Source organism: Aquarana catesbeiana, linkage group LG03 (assembly GCF_042186555.1).
Source record: "Aquarana catesbeiana isolate 2022-GZ linkage group LG03, ASM4218655v1, whole genome shotgun sequence".
Classification (NCBI taxonomy): Eukaryota; Metazoa; Chordata; class Amphibia; order Anura; family Ranidae; genus Aquarana; species Aquarana catesbeiana.
In genome coordinates, this window is record NC_133326.1 from 568,161,433 (window position 1) to 568,181,770 (window position 20,338).

Here is a 20,338-nt window from a genome sequence, read left to right on the forward strand (position 1 = left end):
CATAAAATTGATGGTGCTATATAAAGCTGGGTTCACACCATTGCGAATTGGATGCGGTTCTCCGCATCCAATGCTCAATAGCAGGAGATTTTGACTGATCTCTATAGAGCCGGTTCAAATAACTTCCCAGCGGGTCCGGTGCGATTTGCACAAAAATGTCCATTTTAGGTCCGAATTCAGCCCAAAATTCGGGCTAAAATCAGACCTGAAATGATGAACCAGGATACACCGGACCCGAAGCTGTGAGTCGCATGCAGCTCATATGTGAACCAAGCCTAAATGTCCATAATCATAATAAAAAAAAAAATCTTTTATAAATGATTTAACATTTCCTCCATTTCATCTTAAATTCAGTATTTTTTTTACTGCATCACTGTCCCTCGTATTCTGTGAATCAAACTTAGCCTTGTCTTCTCTACAGTATGTGGCAGCAACTGAGAGTTGTAGTTTCCACCTCAGTGCCTCTGTCATCTCTCTCTGGCAAATGAAAGGTGTAAGTGGCTTTTTAAAGGCCACTTTAAAAAAAATGTTTTTACTGTTTTTTTCCTGTTTTACACATTTATGGCATTTCATTAGCTGTTTTAATTGTTTTAATATCAAACAATGGAATAAGAACGAATGGAGCCATCCTCTAACAGGAAGTCAGATCACAGCAGGGAAGAAAAAGGAATTTGGAGATATGGAAGAGGCTGAGATCAATAGAAGGTACCTTCTTGAGTTAAGAATACATACTGGAATAGACTTTTTTGTTTTTTACACCAGAGTTTAAAGCTGATTGGTTGCTATGGGCAATGGCGCCAGTTGAGACGGAACTTGTCCCAGACATTTTTATTCATTCCTCCAGTGGCGGCCCATCCATTGTTTGCCACCTCCAAAAAAATATACCACCAGCCACCACCGAATTCCTCCATTCGTGTCCCTCTCTAAATTACTTGCACTCTCTTTCAGGGACCCAAAAATGGTCATACACTGTACAAATTCTAGGCGGTACCTTATGAACCAGCCAAAATTCATTCCTTGGGTGGCCTGGGGTCATCGGTTTGAATCCCAACCACGACACTACCTGCCTGGAGTTTGCATGTTCTCCCTCTGTCTGCGTGGGTTTCCTTCAGGTACGTACTTCAGGTTCCTCCCACACTCCAAACACATGCTGATAGGTTAACTGGCTCCTGTCTATATTGGCTTTAGTATGTGTATGTATAAATGTGAGTTAGGGGACCTTAGATTGTAAGCTCCATGAGGGCAGGGACCGATGGGAATGTACAATACATACTGTATGTAAAGCGCTGTGTAAATTGATGGTGCCATATAACCACTTCCCGCCCGGCCTATAGCAGAATGACAGCTGGGAAGTGGTTCTGTTATCCTGACTGGGCTTCATATGAGGTCCAGCAGGAAAAGACGCAATTGCACGCCCACGGGGGCGTGCAGCGTGGCAATCAGTGGTGTGTCAGTCTGACACACTGCATCTCTGATCTAGGTAAAGAGCCTCTGACAGAGGCTCTTTACCACATGATCAGCTGCGTCCAATCACAGCTGATCACAGTGTAAACAGGGAAAAGCCATGTATCAGCTTTTCCTCTACTCGCTCTGGCAGACATGAGTAGAGGAGAGCCGATCGGCTGCTCTCCTGACAGGAAGGGGGGGTTTTGCACTGATTGATTATCAGTACAGGACCACCAGGGATGCCCAGCCATGACCACCAGGGAAGCCCACTAGAGCCCACCAGGGATGGCAATCATTGCTCATTAGGGATGGCACTCTGTGCCCATCAGTGATGCCTGCCAGCGCCTCTGATCAGTGCTGCCTATCAGTGCCCTCCAGTGCCACCTATGAGTGCCCATCAGTGCTGTATATCAGTTCACATCAGTGATGCTTATCAGTGCCGCCTAAAAGTGCCTATCAGTGCTGCATATAAGTGCCACCTCATCAGTGCCAATCAATACTGCCTCATCAAGGCCTGTCCATGCAGCCTCATCAGTGCCCACCAGTGAAGGAGAAAACTTACTTATTTCCAAAGTTTTTTAACAGAAACAAAAGAAAAACGATTTTTTTCAACATTTTCATTCTTTTTTTATTAGTAGCACAAAAAATAATAACCCCAGAGGTGATCAAATACCACCAAAAGAAAGCAAAGAAAAATGATATAAATTTTGTTTGGGTACAGCGTCACATGACTGCGCAATTGTCATTCAAAATGTGAGAGCGCTGAAAGCTGAAAATTGGTGTGGGCAGGAAGGTGTATAAGTGCCCTGTTTTGAAGTGGATAAGTACCTGATATAAATAAAACAAATAAATATTTTGTCTGTCAGGATATAATAGCTGCAGTCGCATATTTGTTTATCTGCATTGTATAGTGTAGTTAGATGAATCTGCTCGATTTTTTTTTATTCAGTCTGCAAATGCCATTTCACTGTCTACTATTGCTTCAGTGGCCCACAAGGACACTCTCATTGGACAGAAGGGATATTAGTTGGCAAGGCTTACCCATGAGGTCAGGAAATGTCAATTTCCATTAACACAGTGAAACTAAATCAGAGGGAGGCACAGAGGAGGCTTTTCTGGGTAATATTGGGCATCCTGCATTCAGACAAGGCATTTGGTTTTAAAAGTTTATGTTTTATAATAGAGGTTCAAAAAGGTGATTGCAACAATTAAAACATGAAAAAGAAAAAATGTAGTCCAAAACTTTTTTTTGTTTGTATTCCAAAAAAATGATATACCCATGGTAAACCCCAGAAAACCCAACACAAACAAAAACAAGCAAAAAACAGGCAAAAAACAGGAACAACAACTAAAAAAAAAAAAAAGAAAAAAGTAAAACATCTACTTCTAAAGTTCAAAAAGCGACTCCGAATATTTTATTTGCAATGGCTTTGCCCATGGAACTACTCCATGGGGGGTTGCAAAATACCAATGCATCCTTTTCCCTCTTCCACAAAGGTTAAAATCATTGCAATTAGCTCTTTGAGGATCAGATTGGGCCAGAATGCGTCGTATCCGGGGCCCCCTGCCTCTGGAGCCAGAAGAGTTAATAGAAGTTTGTCCTAACCCCTATCCCCCACTGTAAGGCCCATCCTGTATTCAGGGCTACAGGTTGCCATGGAGATAGAACCTTAGCCCAGCCAGCTGCAGATGAAGAAGTCAGAATGGGTCAGGCCTCCACTGGTGGGAATAGGGAGGAGGAGGAGGAGAGAGAGCGAGGAGGAAGCAGCGCAACTCCAAAGAGAGACACAGAGAGAGAGCAGAATCATTTCCAGCAATCACTCTGAGAAAAAAAATACCCATTATCAACAGAGAAATAAAGTGTACAGGATGTATGGAGGAGGGGAGCCACTGCAAGGACAGGCTCTGCCAACTTCTTCCATTGAAGTTTAGGAAGAAGAGCTTGCTGCAAGAAGAAGGCATTAGATACTTTTTCTGTGTTTTTTTTTTTTTTTCAAATAGGATTTGGAAGTTTAACAAAAGAGGGGAGGAGGGAGGGGGGCATGGATCCAGATGCTGCTTATTCCTCTCCCTGCGCTCTTCTCAAGTTACACAAGATGAGGGAAGAAGAGAAAGAAGCTGCTCCCTGGGTTTTACAAGAGGTAGATTTCTATATATGTATTTGTCCATTAATATATGTATCAATGTGTGCTGGAATGGATGGAAGAATAGAATGTGGAAGTTGGTGGAATAAGAATTAAAAGGATTTGATGAGAGACTGTGGGAAAAAAAAAAGTTTAAGAAGTTTGGGAAAGTAATCATTATTCAAGAGACGGGAAGAGATGGGATTACATGAAAGTAAGGGTTGCATGGAATTCGTTCTGGTTTTTGGCTTAAATCAAGAAAAGATTCATAAATTTATATGCAGTAACTTATAGCAACCAATCAGAAGTCTCCTGCTGCATGTCAGATTAATAAAAGGTGGGTTCTAATTGGATGCTACGGGCTACTGCGCATAGGAGATAACACTCTTTAGTAAAGAAGGTCAATCTATTTTATATATATATATATATATATTTATATATATATATATATATATATATATATATATATTAAATAATTATATAGAGATACCAAAAGATAAATACATAGATAGGTTGATGGATGGATAGATTTTAGATCTATAGATAAATAGATAGATAGATAGATAGAAAGATAGATAGATAGATAGATAGATAGATAGACAGATAGACAGACCATAAACGGGTGAATAGATCCATGGGCAGATGGGTAGGTCAATGGATAGACATATAGACAGACAGACAGAGTAGACTAATGAATGTATGGATGGTTGGAAGGATAGAAGAGAAGAAGATGGAAACGAAGAGTAGATAAACAGACATATAACTAGACCAAGAATGTATGAATGATTAGCTAGCTACCGGAACTAATGGATGGATGGATAGACCATGGATGGATGAATGGATAGCTAGATACATGGATAGATAGATAGATAGATAGATAGATAGATAGATAGATAGATAGATAGATAGATAGATAGACAGATAGACAGACCATAAACGGGTGAATAGATCCATGGGCAGATGGGTAGGTCAATGGATAGACATATAGACAGACAGACAGAGTAGACTAATGAATGTATGGATGGTTGGAAGGATAGAAGAGAAGAAGATGGAAACGAAGAGTAGATAAACAGACATATAACTAGACCAAGAATGTATGAATGATTAGCTAGCTACCGGAACTAATGGATGGATGGATAGACCATGGATGGATGAATGGATAGCTAGATACATGGATAGATAGATAGATAGATAGATAGATAGATAGATAGATAGATAGATAGATAGATAGATAGATAGATAGATAGACAGATAGACAGACCATAAACGGGTGTTTTATCTAGTTGTTTGAAGTAGGATTGTATAATATCAGCATACAGAATATATTGATATACAGTAAGTGAAGCTATGTTTCTGACTGATAACTCTAAGGTTCTTTTCATGAAAGATAGATCCACTCAGTGAAGAAACATCTTATTTTACTAATTTACTAATTCATTTACTAATTTGGCTGTTACTTTGTTCAATAATTGGTTCTCTTGGTTTTCCTGATACTTTGGGTTTTGATAGCCTGCAGCTTGGTACACTTATGTGGTGAGCCCCAGTATCTGCAGCTGTTGCCCTCAGAATTGTCTCGGAGGACCACACAACTGTACAGATCAGATGATGGTTATTTAAGTGGAAGATACATTTTCAGAATTTGAATGCATCATTTTAATAAATATACTGTATATGAGGAGGTGAGTAGACACTGTACATGTAGAGAAAGAGGATTGATGGAACATTTGGTCAGTATGGAAAAGGAACATTTTTAGGGCATACATTTTCACATTCAGAATTTCAAAACCTGGGACTTTCCCTGAAAATCATGGACAGTTGGCAACTCAGATCATATATAGTTTTATCACATGTACAGTAAAATGTGACTTCTTTATGCTGAAAATATTTGTGGTGGATGACTGAGTTGCAGACATTCTTAACCACGTCAGTACCAACATGTTACACCCCTTTCCAGGCCATTTTTCAGTTTTCAGTGCTGTGATAGTTTGACTAACAATTACTCGGGCATGCAACTGTACACAAGTCAATTTTTTATACTTGTTTTGAGAAAGATTTTACTTTTGCTAGTATTTATTAACCACTGTTTTTTTTTTTTTTCTTTTTATACTATTAGGGAAAAAAATGGGGATATACTGTACATTTACCTTTTTATTTCTAATATGTTACATTTTATTATTAGAATAGAAATATAATATATATATATATACTCTGTATATGTTGTATTTCTAAATATTATAGTCTGTTATTTCCCTTTACAGTATATTTTCATTTTTAATAGATAATGATTAGAGCTGCTTCCTGGGATAAAATATTAGGTTGGCATTGTATTAAAAGGTGGCATTGTGTTAGAGGTGTTCAGGCAAAAAATGGGCTACATTGTGCTGAATCCACCCAAAAGCATTAGGATGTGTTTGCACCTTGGCCTTGCGGAAACACATGTTGCGCATTAGGGTGCTGCAATGGCACGCATTCCTAATGGAATCCTAGTGGACCTTGCCAATGCACATGCATTTTAGCACAACACACTGTAAGGCACTACCAAACACTGTGGTGAGCACCTTTTTGAAAAAAAAAGTGCATGCACTTTCTGGTGTGTTTTAGTGCATTAAGGAGCCAATTAAAATGAATGGGCTGTCCTAACACATGTTAATGTGCAAAGTAAAACACATGAATGCATTTTGTGTTAACACACTACAAAAGTGTGAAACCTGCCTACTGATTAGTAGCAATACTACCTAGTAGCAGTGGTTAATACTACTTATTACTGGTCAGTGGCACTTTTACCCACTCGACTTTATAAAAAATGTATCCCACAATCATTGGTGCCATCCTTTTAATCACAAGCCATATTCTGCTGCTCCCTTTCTCTTATTTTCCTTCCTTACTATGACCAATCCTCCTTTCTCCCCTTCATCCATTGTGAGAGGAAGGGGAGGATTTTTTTTTTGGGGGGGGGGGGGGGTGTTGGTTTTATGTGGTGGTAGTGGGGAAGGGGAGGGTTTAATGTTTGTAAACACAGACAGTGTTTACACTTTTGATGGCTGTGATTAGTTCACAGCGATCACAAGGCACAGAGCCACTTTTTCCTGTGATCTGCATTGTATATACAAGGATGTTTAAAAAGCTTCCTTTTTTAGAATAACCGCTGCCCATAATGGCTGTTTAGCTACAATGGCTGGTCAGGAGATGGTTAAAGGAGCAATCCACCCAAAAGTGATGTTTTAATTATAGGTTTAGCATGAAGGGAGTCAGCCCCTATCTCCTTATATGCCTCTTTCTCTCTCTACCTCTCCAAAATTCCCAAATCCATTCCTCTACCCAGTTTTGAATGTTCCCTCCCACCGTGAGAGTTCCAGCTCCACCTGTTATATTCTCCATATTATAAAACATTTAATATATGCAGCAGGAATAGTGGAAGCCCCCCATAATAGGCAAAGCATGTGTGCAGATCCGGGAACTCAGCATAGGGATCTCACCAATGGAACCCCAAAGAGATATTCTGAGAAATATCTGTCAGGTGTTCTACGAAATTACTAAAATATCTGTTCTGGGTGAATTGTCCCCTTAAAAACATAAGATACTTTGTGGATCATGATTATCCAATAATGGTTTACAGAGTGTGATTCTGTAAACATCTGTCTGTCCTTGAACGAATCACATTCTTCCCAAACCCACCGTGAAATTTCTCCCCTTTTCAGCTAATGAGTAAATGAAGATCATGCTTGGTGAATATTTTTCTTTCGTTTTTCTCCATTCAAAAGAGAACAATTGTCTATTGTTTGTAAAGAGATTTTCCACTAAGTCTTTCGATAGGAAGCAATAATTCTTTTCTACATAACGGAGAAGCCATCCGGGGAGAAAAACACCATCACCTGTGACCAGGGCTTTTTTTCAGCGGGAACGCGGGGAAACGCAGTTCCGGCACCTCCAGCACTGAACGTATGTAATGGCAAGGGGTGCTGGGAGTGTGCTGGAGGTTCTATTGATGCTAGCTGTTGGGGAATCAATTGTTGCTGGAGGATATTTATTTTTGCAGGGGGGGTCTATTGTTCCTGTGGAAGGATCTATTGCTGCTGGGGGTGGGTCTTATGTTGCTGGGGGGAATCAGTCGTTGCTTGGAGGGATCTACTGCTGAGACAGGGGTCTATTGTTGCTGGCTGCTGGAGGGTCTATTGATGCTGGCTGTTGGGAGTCGTAATGTTGCTGGGGTGGATCTATTGTTGCTGGAAGGTCCATTGTTGCTAGCTACAGGGAATCTATTTTACTGTCTTTCTTGTTGTCATTAACAAATTCCCTACAAATTACTTAGCACCACAAAATGATTCTTGGTCCTGTATTCTGTAAAAGGGGCGGTACTGGGAGGCGGGGGTGGAACCAAGGAACAGTGCTCAGAGGTGAGTACGGGGCAGGGACAAGGGGTGAGTCGGAAGAGGTGAGTTCCTGCACCTATCCTCTGAGAAATAAAGCCCTGCCTGTGACAGTTGGGCAACACTGGGAATTCTGGTGGATAGACCTCAGCGTTGGCGTCTGTTATAATCTTATGATTCAGCTTTCCAAAAAGTGCACTACAATGAAAGATCAGTTTTGGATGAAGTTCTTCTTTATGAAATGAGCAATGTAGAGCATGCATGGCGTTTTTATTTTTTCTCAGTTGAAAAGGAAACATTTGTCTGTTTTTTCCCAGAGATAGGTTTTAATATGGCCGCTAGTACAACAAACTCTAAACTGAGCCAACCCGTAAGAGAACATTTTGAATACTTACCTATCCAGGGGGCGGTGAGTCCAGTCTTCTCCAGACATAAGGGTGCCACTGATAACCGTCATTTCTGCGTGAGGCGGATAGCATGCCCCCAGTGCCATGGTTCCCCTCACCAGCCACTACATCACTTCAGTGTCCTGTACACCTGTTAATAGTTGGCTTGGTTTGGGTTTTGTTTTTCTAGAGTCAGGGCCAGTTTAAAGGCCAACTCCAACAAAATCTAACAAAGATTTTTTTTTTTGGTGAGAGCCAATGGGTTGAATAATGTGCTTTTCGTGTCTCCCTGAGACGTTGATGGAGAGATTTACCCCAGGAGTTTTTTGTTTTTGTCCATCCCCTCCAACCATGCCATAAAGAAAATGTCACTGGACACTGAATCTCCAAATTGTTTTTGATTTCTTGAATCCATCAGGTGAGCATGGCACCATCATGTGGCTTTCTAATAGCCAGCATGCCAAATGCTGCTTTTATTTGCCCTACACTGCAATGTGGTCCTATCTCTGATGTTATGACTACATATGAGCTTGGGCACTTTGCCATACTGGAGCTGGCTGAAATAATGATATGCCAATTAAGGTTTATTATTCCCACTCCAAGGACAAAATGGAACCAACTGGTGCCATCTTGGATAAATCGAAGGGTATAATTGGAATATCTTGTGCCATACTGGGCTGTCTGAAGGTATGATGGGCTTTTCTGGTACTTAATTTATTAAAAAATGTTCTGCATTGCCCTAATGTCATAAATAAGACTTTAAGGGATCTATTACCAATGTATATACCCACGATTCATACAACTTTTACCCATAATTTACCTGTTTTAATAAATATACATCCACATTTCTCTATGTCCCTTGTCTCTTCAAAGTTCATGTAAAGCCAAAATATTTTTCCTTGTTTTTGGCTACAGTAGGGAAGGGTTAATCAGGGTTATTTTTAAGTAATGTTTTTCTTGTGAGTTTTTCCGTCACATCTTGTCTTGGTAATGCAGCAGGAAAGGCTAAGTTCACCTTCTGAATACAATTGACTAGGCCCCGGTATTCAAACTGCACCCGGGGGTTGCACCCTTTGGCACTTTTTGTTTGGCCCTCGGGGGCCCCTTTGTTTCCCTAATGCCCTTTTACAGTCTCGTGTAATGTCACCAGTCCAGGACTGTCTCCTGAAGCACGTCCCCAGTCTCCCACAACTCCTACAGCATGTTCACAATCTCTGAAAGTCTCCTGAACATGTCTGCAGTCTCTGACCATCTCTTCTACCGTGATAGCAGTCTCTGACCATCTCCTGTATCATTAAAGGAGACAGAAGAGCGCCCCTAAGTGTAATATTTATTGAGTACATGAGACAATCAGTCAAATGAACACTCACATGGAGGTACAAGATAAAAGGCTCATCTGTAGGTGACAATCCAATGAAATGAGTCCTCAGCTCCTCCAATCCGGGATGGTGGAAAAACCGTGGTGTGACAGGGAGATAGCCGGCAAGTCCAAGTCGTTCCGGGTATAGCTGGATGGAAGGCGGCTTGGAGCACAATGCTTGTCGGCGTGTGACATCACCAGGGTTTTCCCTTCAGCCTATACCTTTTACTTCCATGTGAGTGTTTATTTGACTGATTGTCTCAAGTACTAAATTCATATTACACTTAGAGGCACCTCTTCTGTCTCCTTTAATGTAATTTTGCAGAGTCGGCTTCACTCCTGAGTAGAGCTTTGCCCTTAGTGACTGCTTTTTACTCCATGCCTGTTAATTGACAGGTGTTTCTCTCATTCCATTGACTCCCTGATGGACTTATTTGACTATTCCTTTCTAGTTACATGTTCTTAATATTCATCCTGTGTGATAGCATTTTACCTGTTTTATATCTCCTGTATCATGTCTGCAGTCTCTGAACATCTGCACTATCATGTCCACAGTATCTGACCATCTCTTGTAATATCTCCACAGTTTCTGATCGACTCTTTTATAATGTCGACAGTCTCTGACCATCTCCAGTATTATGTTCACAGTCTCTGACCATCTTCTGTATTATGTTCATAGTCTCTTACTATCTGCTGTATTATGTCCACAGTCTCCGACCATCAGCTGTATTATGTCCATAGTCTCTGATCATATCTTGTATTATGTCCACAGTCTCTGACCATCTACTGTACTTTGTCCACAGTCTCTGACCATCTACTGTACTTTGTCCACAGTCTCTGACCATCTCCTGTATTATGCTCGCAGTCTCTCACCATCTTCAGTATTATGTTAACAGTCTCTGACCATCTCCTGCACTGTCCACAGTCTCTGACCATCTGCTGTATTATGTCCACAGTCTCTGATCATCTCTTGTATTATGTCCACAGTCTCTGACCATCTCTTATGTCATACCGTTAGTCTTTTACTATATCCTGTTGTGTGCTTCTGACACCAAATATTCAATATATTTTATGTGCATCCATTTGTTAATGTCAGGGGCTGCACTTGAGGCCCCCCCATATCAAGAAGATTGGCCACTACTGGATTAGGCATTCAAGGGCCAACAGTCGCAGGCAACATCAGCCTGTCATTGATTTGTACAGCACGTGCTTCCTGTCCACAGCTGACTGAAAACACCTGCCTGTACCTCCACAGAAATATGCTGATCTTGGCAGTGGACGACCATGCCAATGAGCCCTTGGTGCTGAGCATGTACAGTGAATTCAGTGATGTTGATGTTGTGGGAGCATTCAGAGTATTGTGTTTCTGTGGGTTGGTTTATAATCCACAGGCAGACAGACTCAGTGTGATGCCATGTTTGTTGTTTTGTGGTCTGCGCTGTGATACTTCCTGCTCTGTATCACAAATGAATATGATGCTTGGCTCGCATTGTAACCTTCGCCTTACTTAGACTTGATGTTCTTTAAGCTTCTGTCTCTGTCACCTCCTGTCTTCACATTTATATGAGCTTAAAAAGCCCCTTATACAAATGAAACTACAAGTAGAGCTAGGAGCCAGAACTAGAACAGAACTAGGAGTACTAAAGACTGTATGTCAAAGTGACTTTTTTAGTCTAGTTTTACATAGGCAAACATTGGAACCCCTGACAGGTTTTGATTGCTCAGGGTGTCCCCATTAGAAGAACAGAAAATTATGGAAAATCCAAAATTTTACAGTTTTCATAAATAGACGGGAAATCTTATTATTTATTTATTTCAGATACTTGTATAGCGCCGTCAATTTACACAGCGCTTTACATATACATTGTACATTCACATCAGTCCCTACCCTCAAGGAGCTTACAATCTAAGGTCCCTAACTCACATTCATACATACACAGACTAGGGCCAATTTAGACAGGATCCAATTAACCTACCAGCATGTCTTTGGAGTGTCTTCAAACATGGACGCCTGTTTTTGTGACAACAATTTAGAAGGGGATTTGCCATCAATTTGAGGAGATTTCCTCTCACTTCCTGTTGTTCTCCCAGGACCAGAAGTGAAGGAAAGCCTCCCCAACAAAACAAAGGCAGTAAATGAAAACCTGGCAAGACTTTTACTGCTTTGGCTACAGACACACCTCAAATAACCATTTCCAATTCTGTTAACATCTTAAAACTCCAGGCACAACAGTACTTTTTAAATATATTCCTTAACAGCCACAAAGAATATATATCTACTTTGTGTGCCTTTGTAAACTAAGATATTACCTTGTAAAGGTAGCATTGATATTCACTGTGCTGTACACAGCCTGTGCAGAGAACAGAGCTGTGGGACAGGCCCATCAGTTTCCACCCACTACAGGCTGCCTGCAGAAAACTACAGGAGGAGCGGAGACAAGACCAGTCACCCCGCACAAGAAGAGAGCAGCAGTGACCAGTCTTCTTTACAGGAAACTTTTGTACAGAGGAAAAGTTTCATGCTGTATTACTGATCAGATTTGGAAGAAATACACAAAGCACACCAAGATTCAAGTACACCCATGACACCCATGAAATATATACTGTATGTGTGAACAATCTTGCTTCCCAGAAGGTTTGTAATTCTGTCCAACTAGTCTTGTGCACCAGGCTCCCCTACCAGACAGCATAGCCAGGTCCCTGACCTCCAGCACAGTTAAGCAGTACTGCCTGGTCAAGGACCCACCCCCAACTCGCTGATTGGACAACACAGAAGCAACAGCACATTGATGACTTTTCCATAGTGTTAGACTGGAAGAACTCTGCAAAGTGGTCAAGCCCTGAATAGCTTAGAGCCTTTCCGTGAACAAGTATGATATACCCATTGGTATATCATATATCATGGTAGTCATTTAATCAGAACATTGCTTGTTTCAAAATAATGCTCTGCTTTGAAAATAGACTGGTGGTCTTTTTTACCAAGGGGGATGTCTTTTTCCTGCACACGCCTGACTTCCTGTTATTGACAAGAGGAAAACAATGTACAGGAAGTGTTCCTCACTTGAACAGAACTGTTTTGTAGTATTGTTAGTTGTCTTGTTACATTTTGTCACTTGGCTATCTTGGCACATGTGACAAAGTGGTTGTCATCTTTTGACATTAGTATCTTACTGTATGTCATCAGTCAGGAGATTCTCCTTCATTCCTGCACATGCAGGGCTTGGGGACCATCCAGTGATAGCTTTGTATGTATTGCACATTCTGGCTTTAAAGCCTAACTCAGTCTACACGTTTTTTGTTTTTTTTTGAAAAGTCGACCTTTTTGGAAAAAAAATAAAAATAGTAAATGCACACATATTCATTTTAAAACAAAAATGTGAATGTATTAGTTTTTTTAAACAGGAGCCTGGAAAGCATCGCACCCACCATCAGTGGGTGAAGGGGAAATTTTGAATGGGCTAAATGTTTGCAAACACTACTAGTGTTTACACCTGTGATGGCTATGATTGGTTTATAGTGAACACAAGGTACAGAGCAACTCTGGTTGGCTCTGTATATTGTGACTGTGACCTGAGTCATTCACTGGTGAACTGGTCGCTAAGTGTGTTTTCTGAAGCACTGTTTATAAACGTCACTCAAAAAGTATAAATCTACCACACCATGTATTTTCATGTAGCAAGGTCCCAGGCCTCCTTTAGTCTAATGAGAACCTGCAGAGCCAAGAGCTGCTGGCATTCTTCCATATAGAGCCGGTTGTAAGGCATAGTGGGTGTAGTGCAAGGTATATTCATGGGCGCCAGACACCTCTTGAATGCAAAGAGATTTTATTTCTCTTGAACAGAACTTTGGGAGAGAGGGTTTAGGGCCAGGACACCCTTAAGGTAGTTGCAATGTTAATTGGCAGACTCCGAGACTTCTATAGGTAGACAGCCATGCAGGGAAAGGCATCCAGCAAGACGCCACATCTGCATGTGTAGGAATGCTGTTTCCTATCGCAACAGTCTTAGAACAGTTCCTAACACAAGTTGTAACAAACTCCTTTACTTCCTCTACAGTCAGTTCTTGTAGGTTCTCAACCCACAGAGCTCCCAGTCTCTCTCACTAGACTTGCTGATTCACTGCCACCAAATCCTTTGAGCTCTTCCAATCTTCAGTTTAGTATCTTCCTCAAGCGTCACCCCCGCTTCTCTGCTGTGTTCCCAGATACTTCTCAAGCTTCACCCCACTGGACTGCTCGGTCCCTGGCTTGACTCACAAGGCTGCTCTGCAAGCGTCCTTTGGCTGGGTCCCTGGCTTGACACCTGCTGAAGTTTCCCAATTCTTCACCTTTCCCGGTTGGTGAGAATACTGCTCTGGTACTTGCTTCAGCTACTCACTGTGGTCCCTGGTAATAAGGTGGATGGTACCTTAGTGGCGACAGCTTCCCTTCTACCTCCGACCACAACAGGTTCTCCGGGTGGCAGAACCGTCACTTTGGGTTGGACTGCAAGCCGCAATCCCAACCCTATGCTGCTCTCTTGTTTCTGGATAGGTCCTCAGACAGCCTAGCAACCAGATGTGCACAGGATAGGCCCAAACTCCGGCCTAGCAGCCTGGGCAATACAACACACATCCACCTAGACAGCCATCCAGGTGACATAGAACACTGATCACCTGACACCACCCAAATATATAGGTATTCCCAGCAGGCAAAGGGATTTAAGAAGACCCCTGCCCATTGGCTAAGATGCCCCATATACTCCTAATCTGTCCTTGCTTTGTCCTTATCTTATCTAATGTCACCAGGTACCCGGCCACCTAGCGGCAAAGGAGGGGGAAGTGCAGCAATTCTAGACTTAGGGTGAACTCAATTAATCCATAACATGAGCCAAGGTAACTACACCTGGCTGGTAAATTTAGGAGCAACCCTGCCTAAACATCAGGGTGCAAGATCTACAATACAGTTGTGTGGAGGGAGTTAGAAATAATGTGTCAGGCCTGCAAGGAAAGAGATATTATACTCAATGGTTCCAGCACTGCAGTTTCTGTTAGTCTATTTGACTTCCGGGAGTGTCACATGCCTGCACTGTCCAACATGTGTCATGATCTCTTTCTCCGACCCCTACGTCACTACTTAGCAGTGATGGATGGAGGTTGGAGGAAGGAGTCACGGTGTGGGGTTGTGGACACAGAATCTGACACACCCCAGCCCAGTTGAATTGCAATGAGCAGTGTTGCCTAATGCAGTTCCAGTGCAAAGACAAGGCAAAAAGCCTTACTTTGTATTGGCCCGATCACACCAACGCTCTGCATTGGGGTGCACTACTATAAATTGATACAGACATGATGCAGCACACTTAGTAGAAGAATACGATATGCAACTCCATACATGCTCTTAAAGTGACATTAAAGGTTCAGTTTTTTTGTTTTTTTTTAAACAACAGACATGTTATACTTACCTGCTCTGTGCAGTGGTTTGCACAGAGCAGCCCAGATCCTCCTCTTCTTGGATCCCTCACCGGTGCTCCAGGCCTCTCCCTCCTGCCTAGTGCCTCTATAGCAAGCAGCTTGCAATGGGGGCACCCAAGCAGACTCACTCCTGAGTCGCTGCTTTGTGTGTCCATTCACATACAAAGCACAGGTCAGCCTCGCCCCCGCTCTCTTCCATTAGCTCCCAGGCTGTGATTAACAGTAGCGGTAGCTAATGATTACCGCTGTTGTCTCAACCAATGAGGGGGGAAAGACCCAGGAGTGCTGAGGCTCTTGTGCACATCGCTGGATTGCAATGGGGCTTAGGTAGGTTTTTGGGGGTGGGGGGGGGGGCTGCTGCACACAGAAAGTTTTTTACCTTCAAGCATAGAATGCATGAAAGTAAAGAATCTTGAGCCATTACAACCACTTTAAAAGCATGTATGGAGTTGCGGACTGTCTTCTTCTACTAATTACAGATAATCGAGAGGATTTTCTCACATTCCAGGGTTGTAGCACCTTATATTTATCACATGATGCAGCAGCACAGTGGTGTAGTGGTTAGCAAAAAGCTCACTGGTTCAAATCCCAACCATGGCTCCACCTGCCTGGAGTTTGCCCTAGTATGTGTACTGTATGTATGAATGTGAGTTAGGGACCTTAGACTATAAAACTCCTTGAGGGCAGGGGCTAACATAATAAAAAACTGCTGTGTAATTTGACGGCCCTATATACAATATAAGTACCTGAAATAAATAAACACACTGCAGCATATAGCATTAACACAGAGGTAAAATGCAATGCAGAGCATCTTCACACTGCATGACAGCGCACGTGTGTTATGTGCTATACATTGGAAAGGATGGGGAGTTAGGAGTTGTGGGCCGCCGCACAGTTCAGTATATTACTTCTCTCTGGATTTCTGATTCAATACTAGACAGGGTCTCTTTAATAGTTACTAAATGTGATTAGTCCGCGCTTAGGAATAACAGGGTTTGCAGCCTCCCCTAGTAAGTCCCTGATGGGACTATTCGGGTATTGGATATAGTAGATGGGGAATTGGCGCTACCCTCTATGTGTCTTATAATGGTTACCTATATCATAAAGTAAACGAGGATATTACTATCCCAGTGTTTCTACCAAACTAAACTTAAAAAATGCATTAAGTTTATAAAAGTAATAATACTTAGTGATATTGGCATCCAGTGTCTAAAATGTGACAGTATGTCCCTTTGGGCAGACGCCCTTAATGTGTGGTAATGTGTAGCACCCAGGGGTAAAGATCCCTTTAAAAAATATATCACTAGCGGTGCAACCTCAAACGGGTCTCAATGTGTACATACATTAAATACAATACAGGGACTAGTATTTCAGGGTGGAAAGTTTGTGGGGTACCACCACTTAATACACCTATATATTTGAAACCTGTACCAAGCATGAGCTACTTGTGATTAAAGCATAAAAACAAATTATAACCATAGTGCTGTGACCTACTTAGAAAGTTATACATATATCAAAACTGCATGTGCAACTTTATAATTGTAACAAAAAAGCTGTGGAAAAAACTATGAACAGAGTCCAATCGGAAAAAAATACATAAAAAATAAATAAAAAATAATAGGTAGATTATAAAGCGTCCCAACTGCGTACAGTCCAAACTTATTAAACCAGTGAGTGAGTATTTCAATGGTGACTTCTGTGCTCTTCAGAGACAAGTAAAATTGGTGACTCCAGGTGTTCCCCCCAATGTGATCCCCACTCACCAGAAATAGTCACCCCTGCAGGGGTAGCAGGCATAGAGTGGGTTTCTGAAATGAAGATTCCTGTGTATTTCCTGGTTACCTCCGGTTGTCCGTGGGTGTGTCCCAATGGCTCGGTGCGGGGTCTCCAGTAGGCTTTGTTCAAGAATGGCCCCTCCGTATCTCCTCAGTAGGTTAATGTGTTTTCCTCCATATAGAAGAAGAAACAGGGGACTTTCATAGTGAAGTAAGTCTTCATTTATTTGAAATCATTCGTTTACAGATTACAATGGCAAGCAACTGACCCGGTACAGCGCGGCTGTACGATACGCAAGACCAGGAAGCCAGAGATGGCGTGCGTCCCAGCTTGCGTTCCAACCACGGCTTCCGGGTGTGACGTGTGAGCGTGACTCCGCCTTACGCGTTTCGTCATAGGACGTTATCAAAGACGGACGTCTTTGATAACGTCCTATGACGAAACGCGTAAGGCGGAGTCACGCTCACACGTCACACCCGGAAGCCGTGGTTGGAACGCAAGCTGGGACGCACGCCATCTCTGGCTTCCTGGTCTTGCGTATCGTACAGCCGCGCTGTACCGGGTCAGTTGCTTGCCATTGTAATCTGTAAACGAATGATTTCAAATAAATGAAGACTTACTTCACTATGAAAGTCCCCTGTTTCTTCTTCTATATGGAGGAAAACACATTAACCTACTGAGGAGATACGGAGGGGCCATTCTTGAACAAAGCCTACTGAAGACCCCGCACCGAGCCATTGGGACACACCCACGGACAACCGGAGGTAACCAAGAAATACACAGGAATCTTCATTTCAGAAACCCACTCTATGCCTGCTACCCCTGCAGGGGTGACTATTTCTGGTGAGTGGGGATCACATTGGGGGGAACACCTGGAGTCACCAATTTTACTTGTCTCTGAAGAGCACAGAAGTCACCATTGAAATACTCACTCACTGGTTTAATAAGTTTGGACTGCACGCAGTTGGGACGCTTTATAATCTACCTATTATTTTTTATTTTATTTTTTATGTATTTTTTTCCGATTGGACTCTGTTCATAGTTTTTTCCACAGCTTTTTTGTTACAATTATAAAGTTGCACATGCAGTTTTGATATATGTATAACTTTCTAAGTAGGTCACAGCACTATGGTTATAATTTGTTTTTATGCTTTAATCACAAGTAGCTCATGCTTGGTACAGGTTTCAAATATATAGGTGTATTAAGTGGTGGTACCCCACAAACTTTCCACCCTGAAATACTAGTCCCTGTATTGTATTTAATGTATGTACACATTGAGACCCGTTTGAGGTTGCACCGCTAGTGATATATTTTTTAAAGGGATCTTTACCCCTGGGTGCTACACATTACCACACATTAAGGGCGTCTGCCCAAAGGGACATACTGTCACATTTTAGACACTGGATGCCAATATCACTAAGTATTATTACTTTTATAAACTTAATGCATTTTTTAAGTTTAGTTTGGTAGAAACACTGGGATAGTAATATCCTCGTTTACTTTATGATATAGGGTCTCTTTAATGTGTACTCAGGGGAGCGCAAACATTCCTCCCTTTTCGCAGCCTTCCACATGCCTGCCTCTTTGAATAATCACCTCTGACAAGGAAGCATATTACGTAATGAAAAGCAGAACCACATCTGATTCCCCGTAACTGGAGATTTTCATGTGTTATTAAACTTCCCGTGCTAATTAAAAGCAAACATAACTACCCCAACGCAGTGACTTCACCAGGTTCAGAAAGGTGACTTCCTATTGGCCAGCTGGAAAGGCCATATAGAAATAACGGTAAATACACCGATTTCCTGAAGTTGACAGGAATTCAGATTTTGAGTTTGAACCCGGCTGACAAGTCACGCAAGGTGAAGTTATGTTTACCTTGAATTTGCCTTTCAAAAATATCCACTTGGCTTCACCATAGGAAAATCTATTGTACGTTATTATAATGAATTGTAGTGTTTAGTTGGGTTCATGTCTGTGTCTAATGTGTAAAAGTAACATTTCCGGGTATTTATTACCTCTCACAGAGATCACAATACTACCCCTGACAGTGCCTTTGACTGCTCTTCTCCCCAGAAGAACAGCACAATTTTGTTCAGGCGTCATCTAGGATCGCTATCTAATACCAGGACTGAGATGCTGGCACAGAGATGACACAATCATGTAAATACGGGTGTCTGTGCAGTTTGTGGCTGTGTTCACAGGTTACAATGTTACAGTCTGATCACTGGGGGATTATTATATTTATATTATTATTATTATACAGGATTTATATAGCGCTGACAGTTTGTGCAGCGCTTTACAAAATGAAGGCAGACAGTACAGTTACATGACTGGTGTATTGCTGACTTACCGGCTGCCCTGACCACACCTGACTCCCACCTTACCCACCTTATATGAATAAGACACAGCCACCGTAGAATGGATTTAAACAACCATGGCAGCCTTTTATTAACAAAAAATGGGCTAACTTTACTGTTCAGTTTTTTTAAAATTCATGAAAGTGTCTTCTTTCCCAAAAAATTGCATTTGAAAGACCGCTGCTCAAATACTGTGTGACATAAAATATTGCAACAATCGCCATTTTTTTCTCTAGGGTCTATGCTATATACATATATATATATATATATATATATATATATATATATATATATATATATATAATGTTTGGGGGTTTTAAGTAGTTTTCTAAAAAAAATATGGATTTCAACTTGCAAGCAACAAATGTCAGAAATAGGCTTGGGCATGAAAGGGTTAAGGCCTAAGGCTGCAATGCCTCAGTGCTTCTTGGCTATTTTTCACCTGTATATTTACATGCCTTTTTTAGCCGATTCAGTGGCGCTCAGCTTTTCCCTTTTTTTGATTGCATATGGAAGTTGCGGAGACCTTTTCAGGCATAGTGTCCTGCACTTGAAGTAGATAATTTCTGTCAGGAGGTAGTAGCTTGGACACACCTGTTGCTGTTCGTTTAATCTTTAGCTTTCTCTAAGTGCCCTTTCACACTGGGGCGGGAGGTGCATCGGCGGTAACGCGCCGCTATTTTTAGTGGCACTTTTCCGTCGTTATAGCGGCGGTATTCGGCTGCTAGCGGGGCGATTTTACCCCTCGCTAGCAGCCGAGAAAGGGTTAAAGACCACCGGTATAGCCGCGCTGCCCCATTGATTTCAATGGACAGGAGCGTTGAAAGAGCGGTATACACACCGCTCCTTCACCACTCCAAAGATGCTGCTAGCAGGACTTTTTTTCCCATCCTGCCAGTGCACCCCTCCAATGTGAAAGCCCTCGGGGCTTTCACACTGGAGACAAAGCAGCGGCACTTTCAGGGCGCTTTGCAGGCGCTATTGTTAGCGCTGTAGCGCCTGCAACGCGCCTCAGTCTGAAAGGGCCCTTAAACAACACTGGTGATCCTGCCATGAGGGACCTTTTTTAAG

The 20,338-nt window shown here is 42.0% G+C and overlaps 1 protein-coding gene across 1 annotated transcript in view; it reads left to right on the forward strand.

The window, feature by feature from the left end:
- Window positions 1-2,601: 2,601 nt before the first annotated feature.
- DENND2A (DENN domain containing 2A) overlaps window positions 2,602-20,338 on the forward strand; it is a 199,274-nt gene continuing 181,537 nt past the window's right edge. Inside the window, exon 1 of the mRNA XM_073621846.1 lies at window positions 2,602-3,587. The gene's annotated coding sequence lies outside the window, so the exon portion shown is untranslated. The remainder of the gene's footprint in view (window positions 3,588-20,338) is intronic.